Source organism: Schistocerca serialis, chromosome 6, assembly GCF_023864345.2.
Source record: "Schistocerca serialis cubense isolate TAMUIC-IGC-003099 chromosome 6, iqSchSeri2.2, whole genome shotgun sequence".
Taxonomy (NCBI): domain Eukaryota; kingdom Metazoa; phylum Arthropoda; class Insecta; order Orthoptera; family Acrididae; genus Schistocerca; species Schistocerca serialis.
The window spans coordinates 266,710,402-266,728,604 of NC_064643.1; positions in this window are offsets into that span (position 1 = coordinate 266,710,402).

Below are 18,203 nucleotides of genomic sequence, written 5' to 3' on the forward strand. Positions count from 1 at the left end.
CCACATCAGACAAATCTTTCCCCTCATAGAGGCTTTCAATGTGCACATTCCACCTATCCGCTCTCTCCTCTGTATTTAACAGTGAAATTCCCGTTGCACTCCTGATGCTACCACTTTTGTTTTTAATTTCACCGAAGGTTGTTTTAATTTTCTTATATGCTAAGTCAGTCCTTCCGATAATTACTTCTTTTTCGATTTCTTTACATTTGTCATGCAGCCATTTCGTCTTAGGTTCCCTGCTCTTATTATTTATTTCATTCCTCAGTGGCTTGTATTTCTGTATTCCTGAGTTTTCCTGAACAATTTTGTACTTCCTTCTTTCATCGATCACCTGAAGTATTTCTTCGCAGTTACATTATTTATATCTACGGGTTTCTTTCCAACTTCTGTGATTTATCTTTTTAGAGATGTCCGTTCCTCTTCAACTGTACTACCTACTGAGCTATTCTTTATTGCTGTTGCTATAGCCTTACAGAACTTCAAGCGTGTCTCGTCGTTCTTTAGTTCTTCTGAACCCCACTTCTTTGCATATTGATTCTTCCTGACTAATCTCTTAAACTTCAGTCTACTCTTCATCACTACTAAACTGTTATCTGATTCTATATCTGCTCCTGGGTACGCCTTCAAATCCAGCAGGTGATTTTGGAAGCTCTGTCTGACCATGGCGTAATCTAACTGGAATCTTCTGTACTTCCCGGCCTTTTACAATTATACCTCCTCCTCTTGTGATTCTTGAACATGGTATTCACTATTACTAGTTGAAATTTATCACAGAGCTCAGTTAGTCTTTCTACTCTCTTATTTCTTGACCCAAGCCCGTATGCTTCTGTAACTTTTTCTTCTTCCTTTACATCTGCATTCCAGTCCCCCATGGCAATTAGATTTTCAATTCTCTTTACGTACTGAATCACCCTGTCAACATCCCCCTATACTTCTTCTGTCACATCATCTTCAGGTTGCAAAGTTGACATGTATATCGGCATGTACACCTTAACTATCTTTATTGATGTTGGTATGCTGTCGATTCTGATAAGAACAGTCGTATCACTGAAGTGTTCACAGTAACACACTCTCTGTCCTACCTTCTTATTTATGACGAATCCTACGCCCGTTATATAATTTTCTGCTGCTGTTGATATTACCCTATACTCACCTGACCAGAAATCCTTGCTTCTTCCCATTTCACTCCACTGACCCCGACTATATCTACATTCAGCCTTTGCATTTCCATTTACAGATTTTCTAGCTTCCCTAACACGTTCAAGCTTGTTATGTTCGACCTCCCGACTCGTAGAACGTTATCCTTTCGTTGATTATTCAATTTTTTTTCACAGTCACCTCCCCATTCGCTGTCCTCTCCCGGGGTTCCGAATGGGGGACTACTCCGGAAACTTTTGGCAATGGAGATATCATCATGACATGGATACGTGTTGTGTGTTTTAATGCAGTGATTTCCATTACCTTTTGCATCCTCATGACGCTGATCAATGTTGATTCTTTCGTCTTTACGGGCAGTTTCCCACCCCAAGGACAAGAGAGTGTCGTGAATCTCTGTCCGCTCCTCCGCCCTCTTTGACAAGGCCACTGACAGAATGATGGTGACTTGTTATGCTGGAAGCCTTCGGCCGCCAATGCTAATTATTAATCAGAATTTAAGCGGCGGCGGGTTTCAAAGGCGAGACCGAGGACATTTTGATTACTACTTATAGACACTACCCTTTCTTTTTGATCTGTTTTTGTTCGTTGTATTTGTTCGAGGTGAACTTCCTATGATATGTGTTCGATTACAAAGTTGATCCATTCACTCAGTTTTTTTATTACAGAGGGCAGCTAACCCTCTGACCGGACACGCTGAGCTAACGTGCCGGATACTCCTAGATCACAGGGTTGCCACTATGGCGTCCATAATTGCGAAACTGTTGCCGATGCAGAATTTTGTGCACGAACTGACATCTCGATTATGTCTCCCAAATTTTCGATGGAATTCATGTCGCGCGGCCTGGGTGGCCAAAACATTCGCTCGAATTGTCCAAAATATTCTTGAAACCAATCGCTAACAATTGTGATCCGATAACATGGCGCACTGTCAGCCCTAAAAATCCATCGTTGTTTGAGAATGATGAAGTCCGTGAGCGGCTGCAAGCGATCTTTAAGTAGTCGGACATAACCATTTCCAGTCAATTATCGTTTCAGTTGGATCAGAGGACCCAGACGATTCCACGTAAACACAGCCCGCCACCAGCTTGCACCGTGTCTTATTGACAACTTGGGTCCATGGCTTCTTGGGGTCTGCATCACACTCGAACCCTTCCATCAGCTCTTACTAATTGAAATCGGGACTTCGTCTGACTACGCCATGGCTCTGAAGTCGTCTAGGGTCCAGCCGAAATGGTCACGAGCCCAGGAGAGGCGCTGTAAACGATGTCGACCTGTTAGCTGTGGCACTCGCGTCGGTTGTCTGCTGCCACAGCCACTGTCCCCAAATTTCGCCGCACTGTCCTAACAGATGTGTTCGTCATACTTCCTACGTTGGTTTCTGTGGTTACCACACAGTGTTGCTTGTCTGCTATCATCAACAACTCTACGCAAGCGCTGCTAATCTCGGTGATTAATTGAAGGTTTTCAGTCACTATGTTGTCCCTGGTGATAGGTAATGCCTGAAATTTGGTATTGTCGGCATTCTCTTGACACTGTGGACCTCGGAATATTGAATTACCTAACAGTTTTTGAAATGGAATGTTCCATGCGTCTAGCTCCAACTGCGATTCAGCATTCATAGTCTGTTAACTCCCGTCGTGTGGCCATAATCACGTCGGAAATCTTTACACATGAATCACTGAGTAAAAATGACAACACCGCCAGTGTACTCCCGTTTTATACCTCGCGTACGCAATAATCCTGCCGTCTGTATGTGTGCATGTCGCTATCCCATGACTTGTCACTTCAGCGTAACGTGGCATTTGGCGAGAGGGGTTTGCGAGGCGCGAGAAGAACGGATAGGGTATGCTGATGGGAAAGTGGGACGCAGGGCGAAGCAAACTTCGCTTAGAAACTCGTGTTTTGAGCTTCCAAGAACTCTTGACAATCGTCTTCCTGTTCTGAACTGGAGTGGAAGGTAACTCTTCAATGCGGCAGCAACAGTATAACAACTACATTTCAATAAATATCACAATGAAAATAGAAGAACAAAACACAAACAAAGACTTTACAGCTCAGCAACAAAGCTGATGTGACTGATTTAAAACAGCTAATGTTCGCTGCACATTTGGGAACGAACTTCTACAAGTCACTATGGCACGATGTCTGCCGACTGTTGCTGACTGCTGCCGAACAGAACCACGGAGTCCGCGTGCCCAATTATAGTTCCTACATAGTACTGGCTGTGGTCATTATATTTTACCAGGACGCCGAAATATATCAACCCTTTCAGCAGTTAGACTTTATTAGCGATTTCCAAGAATATTAGCTCTGTAGCATGAGGAGAGAGGCTGAGGTGGTGTACCCAGCCACCTCGAGAACAACATTCCAAACAATTCGTTTCAAATCCTGAAATCAATGTCGGCAATATTGATGTCGAATTATTTAGAAAACGGCTGGTCCTTTTCGAAACCCTCTCAGTCTTTGGCGTCACGTCTTAAAGAGATCTTCCGCAATATTAAAGATAAGAGGTACTTCTCTCCTGTTGAGGAAACTGTTCTCTCTTCCTGTTATAACTAGAAATGAGTGAAAATGCTTCGCACACCTCAAAAATTGTAATGGACACTTCGGAAAACTGCTTACGATGACTGAAAACCCTAGCAAAGGCACTACTGATGCAGTCTAGCTCTTGTTTCATGGTCATGGACAGACGTGTTTGTGCAGTAATTATCGAAGGGCAACAAAACGGCGTGCAGAATAACGTCGATGTACCTCTGTGGTGTAAGTGTGCCATCGATGAACACCAAAGGGGTCTTGCTATGAAATTAAACGGCACCGCAGACCTTCAGTCCTTGTTGTCGGGACGTGAGGCAGGCAACATCCATATTGGTATCCAATCGCTGTCCGGATCGTGTGCAGACATGTCTTCGGCCTGGAACCGACTCTAGTAGAATCGTCTTCAGTGATGAGTCACGGTTGGAATTGAGCCTCCATGGTCAGCGAACACAATTCCCGCTCGCCCACGGCGAGTATTTCTACAGGCCGTCTTCATGCTTGCCAAACTCTACCTTGGCCAGCAAGGCCGCCGCACCTGTCCTCAATTGAGAACGTTTGGAGCATTACAGGCAAGGCCTTCCAACCATCTGGGTATTTTGACCATCTAGCGCGTCAGTCGGGCAGAATTTGGCTCGATATCACTCAGGAAGTCGTCCAAAAACTATATAAATCTATTCCAAGCCTAATAACCGCTTGCATAAGGGCCGGAGGAGGACCAACGCGTTAATCACTTGCTCAGCTCGTGAAGCACCTTCTTTTGAATCATCCGTTCTTGTGTATTATCGCCTAGTTCAAACAAACCTCACTTCACTGTACATTGTCTTTGTAAAGATTACTTCTAACACGCAGCCTATTTATTGTCTTCCACATGCGGTAGAAGTTATCCAGTTTAGAGCTACTACTGGGGTAATAAGTTATTGCTAAGCAATAGTGTTTCTTTGAATCGCTAGACGCTTTGCCATAAGGCTCTTTATGAATCTGATGATTCTTTTCCCTAAACATAAATCATTCTTCAGCTGGGACATGGCTGTGGAGGACTGACATTAATCCCACGGGATGTATTCCTGATGGCTGGTAACTTCTCGGCATCTGTTAGGAAGCGCTGTTCTGGCGGGGCTTGGATTAAAGACGCTATCCCTTCGGTATGCCGGCAAAAGGGCAAGTGCATAGGCGGGTCTCGCATTTTTCGCCGAACTGCAAGATGAGATGCTGGGCGGGGGCGTCCATGTGACGGCAACAAACGCTGCCAGCGGACACCAGCACGCGGTACATGCGTCGCGGAGTGAGATTCACGGCCTTCTCTGGCCCGTAAAGCTGACTGTCGGCGGCGCCACGCCTCTCTGGCCAGCATACGATACACTACGGCGGTGCGGGCTGGGCGACGCGACTTGCTCCTGTGATTGCAGCCAACACACTTTTCTCAGGTTTTAACTTCTGTGAAGTACGTGAGCCGTCCACGAAGAGCACGGCCATTACCACTCGCTTTTAAAATGCTCGGTAAAGCAAGAAAAAATCGTAAAAATCAAAACATGACAAATCGAAAGTGTTGAAATTTAGAAAAAATTAAGAGCATATGATACATGGTAGATAAAATTATGTAAAGAATTTATGACCGTACTCAGAACACAAAAGTAATGAGGAGACGAAAGTAAGTGGAAGACGAAAGTAAGGGGAAGACGAAAGTAAGGAGAAGTGGCAGAAGTGAAAAAAGAGAGAAACTTAACTTCGAAGTAAATGAAGTTAAAGAATTGTGCTACCTAAACAACAAAATAACCCATGATGGGCGGAGTATGGAGGACATAAAAAGCAGGATAGCCCTGGCAAAAAGGGCATTCCTGGCCAAGAGAAGTTTCCTAGTATCAAAAATAGATCTTAACTCGAGGAAAAAAATTCTGATAATGTGCGTCTGAAGCACAGCATTTTGTAGAAGTTAGACATGGATTGTGCGACGCTTAAACAAAAGAGAATCGAAGCATTTGAGATGTGGCGCTACAGAAGAGCGTCGAAAATTATGTGGACTTGATAAGGTAAGAATCGGCGAGAAAAGGAATCTACGGAAAACACTGACAAGAAGAAGGTACACGATGATAAGACATATGTTCAGACAGCAGGGAATGACTTCAATGGTAGTTGAGGTAGCTGTAGAGGGTAGAAACTGTACAGAAAAATATGTAAAAATACAGCTAGCAAACAACTGAGGACGTAGGTTGCAAGTACTGAAAAGGAATTCGTGGCGGGCTGCATCAAACCAATCAGAAGACTGATGACGCAAAAAAGCCTCAGAATAATATCTTAAAAAAAAGACTCCTTCCGTTAATATGAGAATACATGGTATTTCAAACATGTTCATCTGATAAGACAAGAGTGTAAAAAAATGGTTCAAATGGCTCTGAGCACTATGGGACTTAACATCTGAGGTCATCAGTCCCCTAGAGCTTAGAATTACTTAAACCTAACTAACCTAAGGACATCACACACATATCCATGCCCGAGGCAGGATTCGAGCCTGCGACATTAGCAGTGGCGCGGTTCCGGACTGAAGTGCGTAGAACCGCTAGGCCACATCGGCCGGCGACAAGAGTATATCTTCTGCATAAATGAAGATAGAAATTTAGGGTGAATGTGAACTTAACGATTTGGAACTATATTAATATCTTGGCGCTATTTGTAACTTTTAAGTTTCCGATTCGTGCGGATGCTCTTTCGTTCATTACCCACTGTAAGACGTGTATATTTCTATTGTCTATTGTCAAACCACAATTTATGAAGGATGTTTATATTTTATTAATAGGATTAAGTAGGAATAATTAATATTTGTCATGTCGGAAATAATTGTGGTAGCAGGGAATGTCTGCACCAAAGTATTGTTGGCAGGAGAGACCGCACATTGATATAATTTTAAAAAGGGCGGGAGAGGCCGCGTATGGATACATGTTAAGAAAAGAGCGGGAAAGACCGCGCATTCATACATTTTGTAATGGTAGCAGGGATTGTCTGCAACAGAAAGCACTGTTGGTGGGAAAGACCGCACTTTAGCGTTCGTAGGAAGTCGGTAGTAAGCGAGATGTGAAGCGAGTCGGTAGAAGGTCTGAAGCGAGAGGTTGAGAGGAGCGGTGTGCCTGCCAGCCACCAGCTATGATTTACAAGAGACTATGAACGGATGTACAGAGACATCAGCTACCTATTATCATAAGAGAAACTAATATTATTGAATTATTTTTTTGAGAAACTCAAGACTACTGAAGGTATGTTTGCGCAATGCTAATTGTAAGATTACTGTAAAAACTAAGTCTCATTTGAACGTTTGTAAAATAATTTGATTCAGAATATAATTAATTTTTGCCAGCAATATTGCATTACTAATTATAATCCATCCCAAAAACCATCAACGTAAAACTTTGCTAAATTTTATTGTTGTCAAGAAAAAGTTTAACTATGAATTTCGTAACTTCATTCAAATTAATTAAAGAATAACGTCAGCTCTGCTATTAAAGAATGTCAGCTTCAGTAATAAATACAGCCACTTATTATGACAGCCCACCAGCAGCTAATAGAGTATAGTAAAACAGAGTAAGTATATTCATGTCGCAGTTCGATGTAGCAGTCAGATGGCGATCCAGTAACAGTAAAAAAGGTAAGGAACAGTTTTGGGTTATTGCAGGTAACGACTGAGTTGTTGTAGAAGGGAAGGTTGCGTAGCAAAAGAGATATAGAGGAGACGGGAAGGTTTTACTAGTGTGGCGATGAAACAGCAACAAAAGTTGATTAGCGTTCTACGCTTCAGCAGGTGACATTCAGTTACACTGCACAGCGTGATTTTCATCGAGACCACGACACTGCACCTTCTACAGCTTGCAAGGGGACCACCAGACGTGTTAGTTGCAGGTTTTGATGTTAGATACATTATAAAGGGATCTGTCGTGACCACCTGTACACAACGTTTCATGCAACGGGACCTAGTTTCCGAGAAAATCGATGCTGAAGTCTAACATGTACCTGTTGTACATGTGACGTAGCACCCATTTTGAGAGAGGGAGCCTAGGCCAGGGGATACCATGCTGGCGGCATGGATTCAAATCCTACCTATAAATGTATTTCTTTTTTTTTCAGTTGTACCGATACCACGGAATAATGTACGTCATGCGAAATTATTCAAAAATAGTCATTTTCGGCACAGAAATTTCATTAATAAGGCAGTCATTACAGCACACTTCAAACGTGTAATCTGTTTGTGTTTCGAAATTAAAATTACGAAAATCCAATGAATTCTCAACTATGCTCGAAGTTAGCAGGTGAAAAAGAATCCCAGATGCAGATGGAACTATTAAACCCTTAATTTCTACCTCGATTACATAATTAAAACCGGCTGCCAGTACCAATCAACGTACAACAGAGCCTTTTCTGAACCGTCCATGTGCAGGAGATATACAGGGTGTTACGAAAAGTTACGGCCAAACTTTCAGGAAACATTCCTCACACACAAAGAAAGAAAATATGTTATGTGGACATGTGTCCGGAAACGCTTACTTTCCATGTTAGAGCTCATTTTATTACTTCTCTTCAAATCACATTAATCATGGAATGGAAACACACAGAAACAGAACATACCAGCGTTACTTCAAACACTTTGTTACAGGAAATGTTCAAAATGTCCTCCGTTAGCGAGGGTACATGCATCCATCCTCCGTCGCATGGAATCCCTGATGCGCTGATGCAGGCCTGGAGAATGGCGTATTGTATCACAGCCGTCCACAATACGAGCACGAAGAGTCTCTACATTTGGTACCGGGGTTGCGTAGACAAGAGCTTTCAAATGCCCCCATAAATGAAATTCAAGAGGGTTGAGGTCAGGAGAGCGTGGAGGCCATGGAATTGGTCCGCCTCTACCAATCCATCGGTCACCGAATCTGTTGTTGAGAAGCGTACGAACACTTCGACTGAAATGTGCAGGAGCTCTATCGTGCATGAACCACATGTTGTGTCGTACTTGTAAAGGCACATGTTCTAGCAGCATCCCGTATGAAATCATGATAACGTGCTCCATTGAGCGTAGGTTGGAGAACATGGGGCGCAATCAAGACATCACCAACAATGGCTGCCCAAAAGTTCACAGAAAATCTGTGTTGATGACGTGATTGCACAACTGAGTGCGGATTCTCGTCAGCCCACACATGCTGATTGTGAAAATTTACAATCTGATCACGTTGGAATGAAGCCTCATCCGTAAAGAGAACATTAGCACTGAAATGAGGATTGACACGTTGTTGGATGAACCATTCGCAGAAGTGTACCCGTGGGGGCCAATCAGCTGCTGATAGTGCATGCACACGCTGTACATGGTACGGAAACAACTGGTCCTCCCGTAGCACTCTCCATACAGTGACGTGGTCAACGTCCATTGCAGGTGTCCTCGCCTTTCTAGGTCTTCCCCAGTCGCGAGTCATAGGCTGGAATTTTCCGTGCTCCCTAAGACGCCGATCAATTGCTTCGAACGTCTTTCTGTCGGGACACCTTCGTTCTGGAAATCTGTCTCGATACAAACGTACCGCGCCACGGCTATTGCCCCGTGCTAATCCATACATCAAATGGGCATCTGCCAACTCCGCATTTGTAAACATTACACTGACTGCAAAACCACGTTCGTGATGAACACTAACCTGTTGATGCTACGTACTGATGTGTTTGATGCTAGTAGTGTAGAGTAATGAGTCGCATGTCAACACAAGCACCGAACTCAACATTACCTTCCTTCAATTGGGCCAACTGGCGGTGAATCGAGGAAGTACAGTACATATTGACGAAACTAAAATAAGCTCTAACATGGAAATTAAGCGTTTCCGGACACATGTCCACATAACACCTTTTCTTTATGTGTGTGTGAGGAATGTTTCCTGAAAGTTTGGCCGTACCTTTTTGTAACACCCTGTATTTGTACAACATTAGCCATTCCTTCACGGGTAGCGTTCTCGCTTCCCGCGCCCGGGTTCCCGGGTTCGATTCCCGGCGGGGTTAGGGATTTTCTCTGCCTCGTGATGACTGGGTGTTGTGTGATGTCCTTAGGCTACTTAGGTTTAAGTAGTTCTAAGTTCTAGGGGACTGATGACCATAGTTGTTAAGTCCCATAGTGCTCAGAGCCATTTGAACCATTTGAATCATTCCTTCACTGGACAGTGTACTATAATTGGGTCAGGGAAGACATACCCTTATGCAAGATACACGTAGGAAATTGTTTGAGATAGTTGAAAAAAGAGTTGACGATTTAATTCGTGGATTAAAAAAGTGTTTATTGTGACTCCCAGTGAATCAGGGAAGTTTACGAAAGTACTGTACGTTTTCAAATCTGTATTTTTCGCTACGTGGGCCAAGAAAATTTTCTTTACGTTGTTGAGTCGTAGTTAGGACAGACTGCTCACACACTTTAGAATCAAATCTTGGTAGAAGAAAGAAAAGTACGCACCAGAACCGAAAAATTATTCCCACCCAACAGTAGTTCACTTTCACTACCCTTTGATGATCATTGTAACAGTTAGGTTGAAATTTTAACTAAAACCGTTCAAAGTGCTCCCAGCTTTCTAGAGGCTAATAGAGAAATAGCTTCGATGGAAGATTCCATAAAAATACATTTTTTAATTCTGCATCAGTTTATTCACACGCTTTCACTGGAATGATCAAATAAGCGTGGTTGGCATCGATGATTGTCAAATAAAGTACAATCTTCGTGAAATTAAACGAAATGTGTTTTTCGCTATCGCTTCTGGAAAATCCGTGTGCCTGCAAGGCGATAGCTTTCATTAAATGTCCATGGTGCTCTACGAATTTGTTTCGGTTGCTTCTGCAATAAATACCACCCGGAATTCTGTTCTAGCATAGCATGCGATGCGAACTATAGCAACTATGACGATTCTGTAATCTATTCTGTAACAAATGAAATACACATTTGAAGCAAGTTTGCTGTACTGATTGATTGTGAAACTGCTAAGCTGAAAATTGTTTTTTATTAAATTTTCATGACATATACTGTTTGATGATATTGTATACAATAAAGCAAAAAAAGAAGAAGTACACAGTAGGGACTTGAAGCATACTTCAAGCATTGTGGTTGTGAACTAACGCCACTGCGCTATACTCAGTTGCTCAAAAAATTACTTAAGTACAACTATAGGAAGTCTGCATAAAACTTCAATGTCGTTTCCTCTGAAGCTAGGGGTTGTGGCATGAATAGCTGATAGCCAAGTACACGGGACATGTCCCTCTACAACATACCAAAGATCCGTGATTAACAGGTCTAATGGTGCCCTTGTCAGAGCGTTGTTTATGTAATGGAAAACCCACAAGTCGTCCCCATGAAGTAGTTCAAGAAGTAGCGAACATTCAATCGAGTTTTTCACGTAGTTCACAGATATCTGCTCGTCGTGCCATCCGGGAGTGAGCCGTTTCTCATGCGTTTATCTGGCATGGTCCTAGGCGATATTTGTGTTTCAAATCATAGAGGATTCAAGTCCCGTGGAGGACATACTAAACATTTGTGAAAGGTAAATGAAAACTTTGTTATTAAACGTAACAGTAAAAAGTACCCCATGGTGCGTGTGTATACACGTAAGCAACAAATTCTTGTAGAAGCAGATAGTTCTTTTCAGAATGAAACCCCAAAACAATTGCTGAGCTGAAAACAGCCATTCAGGGGGTCATCGACAGCGTCGATGTTCCGACACTTCAGCGAGTCACGCAGAATTCGCTATTCGTCAGCGCCACACCATCGCCATCTTACGAACCAAACATCCTGGACTAAGATACAACGCACCTACATACGATCTTTAGTTGTGGCACTGTCAAACTAGTTTTACAGAGAAAAAATCAAAACACCCGTTTGACAATTCCAATCACAACTAAAGATCGTATGTAAGTGCGATGTATCTTAGTCCAGAATGTTTAGTTCGTAAGAACACAAGCTCCTTGTCAACAATAGCCAGTAGTTACCTGAAGATGGCATAATAAGCCGAAAACTAGTTCATACAAATAAAAATCAGCAGAACTAAAAACCACCTGTGTGTTATTCAACCCTCAATATGGAAATGTTCTATCAAGAAGCGACGGAAGAATCCATAAATAAGAAACCATAATGATTAGTACTCGGAGAAGTATCCCCTCCCGTGCATTTCACTGATGTGAGGAATACAGAAGTACATGTACAGGGTGTTTCAAAAATGACCGGTATATTTGAAACGGCAATAAAAACTAAACGAGCAGCGATAGAAATACACCGTTTGTTGCAATATGCTTGGGACAACAGTACATTTTCAGGCAGACAAACTTTCGAAATTACAGTAGTTACAATTTTCAACAACAGATGGCGCTGCGGTCTGGGAAACTCTATAGTACGATATTTTCCACATATCCACCGTGCGTAGCAATAATATGGCGTAGTCTCTGATTGAAATTACCCGAAACCTTTGACAACGTGTCTGGCGGAATGGCTTCACATGCAGATGAGATGTACTGCTTCAGCTGTTCAATTGTTTCTGGATTCTGGCGGTACACTTGGTCTTTCAAGTGTCCCCACAGAAAGAAGTCACAGGGGTTCATGTCTGGCGAATAGGGAGGCCAATCCACGCCGCCTCCTGTATGTTTCGGATAGCCCAAAGCAATCACACGATCATCGAAATATGCATTCAGGAAATTAAAGACGTCGGCCGTGCGATGTGGCCGGGCACCATCTTGCATAAACCACGAGGTGTTCGCAGTGTCGTCTAAGGCAGTTTGTACCGCCACAAATTCACGAAGAATGTCCAGATAGCGTGATGCAGTAATCGTTTCGGATCTGAAAAATGGGCCAATAATTCCTTTGGAAGAAATGGCGGCCCAGACCAGTACTTTTTGAGGATGCAGGGACGATGGGACTACAACATGGGGCTTTTCGGTTCCCCATATGCGCCAGTTCTGTTTATTGACGAAGCCGTCCAGGTAAAAATAAGCTTCGTCAGTAAACCAAATGCTGCCCACATGCATATCGCCGTCATCAATCCTGTGCACTATATCGTTAGCGAATGTCTCTCGTGCAGCAATGGTAGCGGCGCTGAGGGGTTGCCGCGTTTGAATTTTGTATGGATAGAGGTGTAAACTCTAACGCATGAGACGATACGTGGACGTTGGCGTCACTTGGACCGCAGATGCAACACGGCGAACGGAAACCCGAGGCCGCTGTTGGATCACCTGCTGCACTAGCTGCGTGTTGCCCTCTGTGGTTGCCGTACGCGGTCGCCCTACCTTTCCAGCACGTTCATCCGTCACGTTCCCAGTCCGTTGAAATTTTTCAAACAGATCCTTTATTGTATCACTTTTCGGTCCTTTGGTTACATTAAATCTCCGTTGAAAACTTCGTCTTGTTGCAACAACACTGTGTTCTAGGCGGTGGAATTCCAACACCAGAAAAATCCTCTGTTCTAAGGAATAAACCATGTTGTCTACAGCACACTTGCACGTTGTGAACAGCACACGCTTACAGCAGAAAAACGACATACAGAATGGCGCACCCACAGACTGCGTTGTCTTCTACATCTTTCACATCACTTGCAGCGCCATCTGTTGTTGAAAATTGTAACTACTGTAATTTCGAAAGTTTGTCCGCCTGAAAATGTACTGTTGTCCCAAGCATATTGCAACAAACGGTGTATTTCTATCGCTGCTCGTTTAGTTTTTATTGCCGTTTCAAATATACCGGTCATTTTTGAAACACCCTGTGGTGGACCGAGCCAGCTCAAGAGACAAGAACGTCAATAAACCGACCGAGATATTCAGCTGACAACGTTGCTGCCATCATACGATGTTTTGAATTTCTAAATTTGAATTTCAAACCTCAACCTGCACCTTCGATAAAACCTTCTTTTCAAAACTATGGGAATCGAAGGGGGACAGGCAATTTCAGTCAGAACTTCGAAACTTTGAGAGTCGGAATCGAAGCTGCTTACATCCTTAGTGCGACACTAGAGATCGATCTAAAATCTCTATAGATCGACTCACCTTTTCAGTCAATATGTTAACCAGTAATAATGAAACAAATCAATGGTTTAGACAACACCTTTTGACAAACAGCTACATTCCAGCCCTTGTAAGACTAATATTGAAAAAGCAAACAAACTCACAGGCCGTCGCTTCTAAGAGCCAGCAAAACCAGAAATAATCGCCCCGCTACTGTAGGCATGTGCCTCTCACATACTCGTCACTGCTGATGATGGTCTGAGAGCGTGCCGCACGCACGCAAGAACTCCCGTTCTAATGAGCTGTAATTCCAGCTGCGTACGTATGAGTGGCTGCAACGGCCGCATTCTTTTCTTGCAACAGCATCTCCGCAGTGATCGAGTTCAACTTCTCGATTGTCCGTCATCGACGCTGTCTTCGGCTCGGCGTATGTTGCGATTGTTTGCTGATGTCCCAATCATCGCTCTCTATCAGTGACCGACACTTAATGACATTCTCAGTTACTGTAAACTGGACTTAAAATCAAAGTATTCATTAAAAGAAGAGTTATTTAATTAGAGCATACTTCCAAGGCAGAGATGGGGTCCCTCCACGCCCGCACCAACGTGGTGATCAGATCAAAAGTTCTACTGTCACCTCCGTCAACATGTTAGTTATCTAATAGGTGGATCACAGGATGCTGGGCTGTGATGTTATCCGTGCGTCTGGGTAAGACTACGCATTAACACGGTCCATCAGGTGACAGACAGTGGACGAAACGCGAATCAGGGTAGCAATTTGAAGAGCAGAGGGAAAAAAGTGCCAAGGCTCGTGCCGTGGGAAAAAACCTATGCGACAGTGGGATGGGTAGTAAGAGCACTAGTGGCTTACTAGCTGCGACAGCTCATGCATGGTTGGGTTTGTTAGTATGGGTATCATGCATCATTACCGTGGCAGGCGATGGCGATGTATCCGAGTTTGCTGCAGCCGCTGCATTCCTGGAACAATCAAGATCGTTATATAGTAGTGGGAGATCGGCCATAGATCATCTCACTGTGTGAGGGGTGTGTGGAGCTTGTCTGCATGCAGTGTACGGTACGGCTTCCCTGCGTGGTGCCAGTTATTCGGCAAGTGTGTTCCAACTGGATATCCAGTAATGGCGTCTGATTAACAGGGGGTCACCTGTACCGTTGTGTTTGCGTGTACTTGGCCATAGATGTTAGGTCCTTTATGCTTCCATTTATGGTTGTGGTCGTAGTTCCCCAGATTAAGAATAAACGGGTTCTGCGAATGTCTGGAGTTTCTGTATAGTCTTGTGGTGGGTTTGTGGATTACCTCCGTGAGAGTCTCAAGTCGGTATTCCCGGTGAAGGTCCGCGATGCGTGTGTATCGTGGAACATTGCTTAGCAAAAAAATGTGTACGTTACCAGGAGTTGAGTGTTCTATGAACCCGACCACGCGCTCATCAGGTGCTCTGTGGTTATGGACAATAGGCACATGCTGATTCTATCACTCCAGATCAAGTAGAATCACGGATTACAAAGTTAATAGGCTACTAAAAAAATAAACTGACACCTATAACGGAAACTTTATTTAATGAGACCCTTAACTCGTAAAGGGTCTCACCTATTGTTTGTGGTTGGAGGAACTGGACGTTTCAATTTAATTTACTTTAATGGTTGCTGAGTGAGTCTGATCTACTAAACTTCAGATTTATTGAAAGAATATGCAATTTAATCAGAACACATTAACGTCGAGATTACCAGTATAAACAACTTGAGAAAGAATTTTACATAAAAAAATAACACAACGATCAGCGAAATGAATGGTTGTTATGGTAGCCACCAGTAGTTATGGTAGAGATGGTGCGCAGACACACATTGGACACGAGAAACGTTTCCAACCCTGGCTGGAAAACTTGATAATTATAAGAAAAAGAAGAGTATGAATCCGAAGAGAGCACACCAAGATCAACAAATAAACGAAGAACAGAAAGAATTATCACTAGATAGGTGAGCTCCAATGAATTAATACCGAAACGGAACATGAGTGGCTACAGAAAAAGAACCCCTTTGAAAGGTCGTGAAGCGTGTAGGTCAGATTATGAAAACAAAATGAAAAAACTGGGATCAACTCCTCTCCCTTCCTTCTATCACGATCACTGAAGTCAGGGGTGCGCCGTGACTGTGGTTAAGATGGCTCTGGACGACTCGCTGTGTTGCAGTGGTTGGTAACTGTTGCTGGCATGGGCCAGTGTGATGTGACCACAAGCGATGAATCTCTTCCTCTTCCTGTTTGCCGATTGCAGCTCGAGTAAGTTCAATAGAGAACTTTGAAAACTTGACAGAAGGCCAAAGTCAGGAAAAACGCGTACAAGCACAGAATCCGAAACCTAATAAGACTCCAGAATCCGCATGAGAATCCAAAACCAGAATAGAATCAGTCACACTCTGAACGAGAATCCAAAATAGCATAGAATGCCTCTCTAAATTTTGATAGCCTTCCTTGAGACTTCAGAAAGTCATCAGCACAATCTTTCGAGCCAGTCCCATAAAGAGCCTCAGTGCTCTTCCAAACTGCCATCTAGAAGTCCGTTCGCTAGCTGCCACTATCAAGTAAAAGATGTAACTGCCAATGAGATTTCTGTTTTTATGGAAACGAGAACGGAGTGTTGGCCCGTTCATGCAACCAGACTAATTATGGAATTCTGGGGATTTGGTAGAGCTTTGCAGAGTGTTAACCACAGAAATAGCAAGTTTGGAAATCATGCAGACCTATGTGCGACCATATATTTAACTTTGGGAAATCGTGTCTGGAGAGCGAACCACGTTGGGATAACAGCAAGTAGGCAGCTGACGCCCCACTGAACGTTTGCTACTGCTAGCAAGCGGAGTTCTTACCCCTTCCACCACGGGTTTCCCATTCTGCTGGAAAGGACTCCAGTCGACCGTTCTATCGCCCATTGTTCGAAATACCTGCTGGATAACCCTTGAAGCGCTTTCTCAGCTGCACGTGCAGTCCGATAACGTTAAACATGCACTTTGAGTGACAGGCAGCCCCTCAAGAGCGAGGGAAAAGTTCTACCTGTTTTTCCTCTAGAGAAGAGAAGGTCTCATGATCCAGACCAGACACATTAAAGGGAAAAGCTATTACTTGAATGAAATGTGAGATTTGGTACAGGGAGATGAGTTATCAACATTGCTACAAGTTACTCCCTGACCACTCATGTAATCACCGTGCAATATGCGTGAAAAGTCGACAAATGAAAATTGAATAGAAAAGTACACGTGGCAAGACGCTCTTACGCAAAAATTCAATACGCAAATAGGAAAAAACGCGAGGGTAGAGAAAGGCCAGAAACATGCCGTCGTCTCACAAGGTAATAACACGAGAAAGTTTGGTGACGAAAGAGAAACACAGATATAGTTCGAAAGTCTTGAACGTAACACATCGAATTTGAAAGTACGTAACGATTTAACACATAAGCGGGAGTTGATGAAACAGGAAAATTTAAGAATTGTTAAGAACCGTGTATGACACAGCTGTAGCTTATCTCCTCTGCCGCGTATCCTGTTTATCGAATAAGCAACGAAGGAAGAGGAACAAAAAGTTCTGAAACTAGCAAAGTATATGGGAACGGACATGAGCAGTAAGAATGCAGACGACATTGCGTCACAGAAGGAAGTGACGGAAACAGAATTATTGAATGAACTGAACAGACTGTTTACAGTGAAATATGGATAAACGAGGGAAGATAAAAGCGATGAACAATGGAAACGAGTGCAGCGATATGCAAGTTCAAAACTGGGGGAGACACAACAGTAGAATAATGACAGAAATGTCCTACTTAAGGAGGTGGGTTTCACAAACTCGTGGGAGAAAAAGAGACAGCATATGTAAATTGACAGAGATGCACAAAACTTTATTTACCAGAAAAAATTATAAGTTTCCTGTATTTAGTTAAAACTCAAAGTGCGTACAGAATAACTACCGAAAGTTGGCCTAATTAAAATGTCTCTTATCTGTGAATTCGATCCATCAAAGTGGTATTGCAACGCATTTCAAGAACAGGTTAACACAGGTAGCATTTACTTCCTGCAATGATAGTTTTAAGTTTAAGGTATGTTTAAATACAGTTAATAGTCGACATTCTCACTAACAGAACCATTAATTGACCAAGAAATGTTTCCTGTGCTCTACCTTATAGGCGACATATGTGCAGCGAGCATGCTTGGCTCGTGACTGTAATTTAAACACTTTCCTACAAAGGAAATGAAACTACTAATTAACAGAAACAAAACTATATGGAACTTCGAACATATCGTTTCGTGCTCCAAAGATCTCGACAAAACCTCATCGTCTGGAAGAATTGTACGAAAAATACTGTTTGCAATGTATACTGACTAAATGTGTGCAGCACATGCAAAACAATTCTCTCTAAATAATAAAGAAATGTAGAAAGATTTTGTATCAACTGTTAATTATTGAACACTAAGACATATTAATTTTACATGAAGAACCTAGCTGAAGTTAGGGATACCACATGGCATCTATAT